The 4988-nt window shown below is 45.8% G+C and overlaps 1 long non-coding RNA gene across 1 annotated transcript; it reads left to right on the top strand.

Moving 5' to 3' along the window:
• The first annotated feature begins 234 nt into the window (after positions 1–234).
• On the top strand, positions 235–2823 carry LOC146890401 (uncharacterized). Its single transcript, XR_014998810.2, has 2 exons — positions 235–544; positions 2601–2823. It is a non-coding gene; the product is annotated as an uncharacterized LOC146890401 (long non-coding RNA).
• Positions 2824–4988: the final 2165 nt, after the last annotated feature.

The raw sequence follows: 4988 nt of genomic DNA, 5'->3' as shown, positions 1-4988 counted from the left end.
CCCCAAAGCTGCCTGGGGTTGGCGCCCTGCCCAGCACACCGACACAGAGGAAGGAAGCATCAGAGCGCATTCCCTGCGGAGAGCAGAGGTGTGCAGGGGAGGGGAGAGGGCAAGCGAGGGGAAGCGCGCTCTTTTTTTCCCCTCATTTGTTTTTTTTTTTTTTTTTTTTTTTCTTTTACTGCTGATCATCTGTTTCCGAAAGGTCTGTTCTGCTGTGTTTCTCTACAGGTATTAACCACTTTCCTCATCCAGGGAGCGCGCAGACCGAGACCTCTGTTTCTGGTTCAGCGACATCATCTGTGGACCGTGTTACCAACCTCTGTGGCAGGAAATGCTGAACTCAGGGCTACGGCCGGGATAACCCGTGGACAACGAGCAATGTCGGGTTCCCAGAGTTAGGGCTCCCCCTACTGGAATCCGGAGCCAAGCCCGGTTGTAATTTTTTTCTCCTGAAGCCCAGTTTGAGCCTGCCTTCAGCCCGCCACTTCACATTCAGACACGGCTTCTTCCCAAAGACTTGACTGGCATCTCTATCCAGACATCTGTGAGTCCCCCCTCTTCGCCTGTGTTCTCTTTCCTAAAAAATGATTTAGCTCGCCCAGCCCAGGCTAAACGGGACTTCCGATGCTAGAAATTTAGGACTGGGCTATTTCCCAACTTTTCCTTTGTAAGACAAGTTCTCCCTAACAAGAATTACATTTTTCAAATGTTTGAATATCGGATCCTTTGTATTGCACATCTGAATGTAAACGAGAGAGTAGAAGGGGGAAGGGTGGCTTGTGGGTTCTAGAGGGTGGAAGGTGAGTGAGAAAGGCCTTCGGAGGTCGGCAGCTCAGCCCTGCAAAGGAATCTTGTTTTGCTCTGTTCTGGTTGCTAAGCCCCTTCTGCGGAGCGGGAGAATAAACAGTTAATCTCGCGGGTCTCTAGCTTCCTCCGGCTTCTGAGACTTGTGTCTCTGAGAAATTGCACGGCCCTCCATCTGGAGACTCTCCCCCACACACACCCCAGGATGCCACTATTTGTAATTGAGAAGTCTGTGTATCTTTTCGTTTGTCAAAGATGAGGGGAAAGGAGGAAGGCTGAGCCACATTGAAATGGAAATCCGGCTTTACCGTGCCGAGGGCAGCAAGGTTTCCGGCTGTTCGTGGTCGGGTGGTGACCCATTATGATGCGCTGGCCTAGAACTGGTGGCTCCTTAAGACCGGAGAAGTCAGGGCCTGTTAGCTGTGCTTTCCAGCAGTGGAATTTGTACCCACTTGGGGGCTCACTGAAGAGGAGACACGGAGGTCGAGAAGCAGTAGCTGAGTTGGTAGATGCTGCCCTGGGTTTGATCCGCAGCACATCATAAACCAGGTGGAGAGATGAGACAGGCCCAGAGTCCTAGCCCTTGGGAGGCAGAGGGAGCAGGATGAAAAACTCAAGGCCGTCCTCAGCAAGTGGAGGCGACCTGGGATGTGAGATCTTTTTCAGAAGAAGAAGTAAAGACAGCAAATTCAACTAAATGAAGGCATACCTCTTTCAACCCCATGAATAATTATTCGCGTTTACGGAAAACGAATACTAAAATGAGCACGTTTTCATTTGGGAGCAGGCTGTGCTATGGGATCCCTTTACATTCCGAGTTCCCCTGATGCATAAAACATATGATTAGATTTACAAAAACTTGATTTACACAGGTTCTTTTTTTTTATTTTTTTTTAAACGTCTTTGCAGAAAGATTAGGTGTGATTAGCTGCAATAGGAGCCCCTCTGGGGCTTCACTGATGGGCGATAGCAGAATTAATACCCGAACACTCTACAGGCCATTTGCCAGAGGTGATGTCAGTTCTGAGATCCCTGGAGAAGTCTTAGGGGAGGCCAGATGACTGCTTACAAGGGTGGGATTGGAACTCCTAACAAGGGATGCTTCGGGATGCAGATGCTGTTCAACCTTCACGAACTGGCCAAGGAGGCAGAGCATCACGGGAGGGTAAATGGGATGCAGGAAGACACAGCTCCACTAGTATGAGGTCGTTAACAGGAGAGGTCCCAGGTGGCCAGAGAGCTTTGGCGGAGACTAAAGGAAGGAAGCCATCATACCTAATTAATCGATCCATTCCTGGGAATTCTAAGAAGACCCTCAGAACCCACACTATTGTGCAAGTTATTGAACTGGGCTTCTGCTTGCAATTCCCACCCTTTCTGGGCTTGTCTTTTCCCCCCATGAAGCTATGTCCTGAACGCAGCAAACAACCGCGTAGTAATGGGTATGGTGACGTCTCACGTTGCTCTCCTCAAAGTGGTCAAAATCAACTTTATTTTTAAATACAGACTCGGGATAATTAGCCGTGCTCAACCTGAAGGAGGAAGAGAAACAGTTCACAGATGCTGTCTCTTCTGATAAAGACCTCCTACCCTGCACCGTTTTGAACTGACTGGGAATTTCTGTTGTGCTGTGCTCTGACTCCCCTTTGCCTTGGGGCCCTGAGAATGCACATCCAAGCCCCTTTCTCACCCTTCATCCCTGCCTCCTGCCCAATACACTCACTTGCAGCAGCATTTGGAGATGGGCAGAGAAGGAAGCACCTGATTTCCCTGTCCTCTCATCTCTCTCCTCACAGATTCAAGAATGCCCCAACACTGAAAGCTGTTCACCCCGGCCGCCACTCCCCGGAGCTTCCATCCTTGGAGTGTTTGTTTATGATCGTGCACCCATTCTGGCGATACAGAACACTTGTGGCTCATGAATATTTGATATTGAATTAAACGATTTGTCATTCTAGTACATGAAGAAAACAATTTAGTCCAAAGGAAACCATTTGAAAGAGAACTCATTATTATGTACCTGGATTTTTTTTTCCTTTATTGTAATGCTTTGATTGTTGTATAGACAATACATGACTTCCTGCCTCTTTCTTTTAATTCCTTTTTTTGTGTCTAAAAAAATAAAACCCTGTCTTTTACATTGCAAACTACAATACTTGTTTTCATTTAAATAAGAAAAAGTATTTTTCCAAATTATTAAGTTGTTTAATTTAGAACAAAGAGAATAATAATATTTTCCCAGGAGAGTGCACCTCAAAAATTAGGGAAAGAATATGTGCTCCTAGAATAGCAGTTTTATTTCATGATTTAACCAAAAAGACACTTCTGAAACTTAACACCGGTCCTTTTGAATGTTTGCCAGTGGAGAGCCTGTGCCTGTTTGCACAGGTAGGTTTACGATTCAGTATGGTTGTGTTGTAAATGTTGGGTCTTTTTCAGCACAATCTGGAACCATTTCTTTGCATATCTGATTAAATTCCGGCTGTGAGCAGTGATGAAAATAACTGGAGTTTTGTTCGGAGTGCCGAGCAAGCCACACAGTCTGATTTTCAGAACTACCTAGGTGCAGGAATGAAAAGCAGCCCCCAAAAGCCTACCCCGGGTGTGCCTTCCACCCTGAAGAGCATAAATTAAGTACATAATTTGCTGTCTATAACTTTGGGCAGCGAGTGGGATGTTACCAGTGGTGAGGAAACACACAGAGGTGCCCAGAGGGGAAGGGTCATTAATGTACAGAGGGGAACATTGTTCCCAAAAGTGGCAAGCCTGCACATGCTCCTGTATGGTCACCCGTTCATGTAAAATAACCATTTTCTTGTTATTTTTTTTTCCTTTTTATTTGACCAAGGACATGCAGGAAATGTTTTTAGGGCGTTGAAAAAAAAGTCACCCAATAAAATACATCAAGCGATTTAAAGCACTCTGAAATCATAAGGACTTACTATCCGTCACTTGTAATGCTTAACCACACAAGCTAAGCCACAGAATCAGACTGTAGGATGTCATCAGCAGGTTTAACAATCTCCAAATATTTTCATTTCATTTTCCTCTCTCTGAGGTTTTTTTTCCTCCTTTCCAAGATCTAAGATAATACTTCTCCTGCTCAGCATTTGCCAATTCCCATACTAATATTAAATGGGTTTTCTTAATTAAAAGGCTTCTTTGGGTGTATAATTTAGATATATTCAGACATAGCTAGGGGAATCAGACTGCATTCTACCAAAAAGTCCTCGGTTGTTGCTTACCCATGATGATCCTATTATGTGGTTTTCCTTATAAACTGACAAAAAATGTCTGGTGTGTATCTGCTGTTAATCCTAGAATAGCAAATGGTTCCCTGTGGTTTTTAATTATGCTTCCAAGAGTCTGGAGAAAGAATGGTGCTGGTCAAATTCCACTGCCTCTTTAATAATCTGTGTAAAGTAAACAGGTTCTATACATTCCTGCCACCATTTTATCCCCATGATTGGGCTTCTAGAGTAACTGATGAGGAACATCTGATTAGTCCCATACGAGGCTCCTCCCATTACAATTTGTATGTTAATATTAGTTGCCCATTGTGGACAGATGACTCCAAGGAGCAACTAACTCAAAGGTAGACTTTGTTTTTAGAGGGTAGACACAAAGGTGGAGTTGGGTAAAAGGAAGGCCTATGTCCGTGGTCTCTGATGTGTTTCCATTTGGTTTGTGAGCAGCGTGGTTGCTGCGTTGCTCCATCGTGGTTGCTTCCTTGAGGGTGCAGTGTCCTTGCCTGAAGAATAAGGAAGCGAGACAGCTTGATCTCAGGGTTGGGTCAACTGCGATGCCCTTTAAAGACGGGTTTAAAAAAATGAAACTTGGATTTGGGGGGCGGGATTGTGAGATGACCTAAATTGGGTTTGTCAGCAGCCTGGTTGGTGGCGCTGTCAGGTCACCTGGCAGGTGTTTTGCGCTTCAGAGGCAGGACTGAGGTCTCTGCAGTCTGCTGTTTGCTGCTGCTGTTTGTGTTCGGCACTCAAGCCCCCTGACTTCCCACCTGGCTGCCACCTTTCTTCTCTCTCCTCTCCCTCCTCACCCCAACACAGACTCCACAGTCGCTCTTTCTGCCGTTCTATGTCCCTGGTTCCTCCACCTGGTTTGCCTCCCTTCTCCCAACCCTTGCAAGTGTTTCCTTTTCTGTGACTTCAGCTCATTTTGCTCTTCCT

The sequence above is a fragment of the Myodes glareolus genome, chromosome 21 (assembly GCF_982192425.1).
Source record: "Myodes glareolus chromosome 21, mMyoGla1.1, whole genome shotgun sequence".
In the NCBI taxonomy this organism is placed as follows: domain Eukaryota; kingdom Metazoa; phylum Chordata; class Mammalia; order Rodentia; family Cricetidae; genus Myodes; species Myodes glareolus.
The sequence above is the reverse complement of the archived record's forward strand: the minus strand, read 5'-3'. Positions and strand labels throughout refer to the sequence as shown.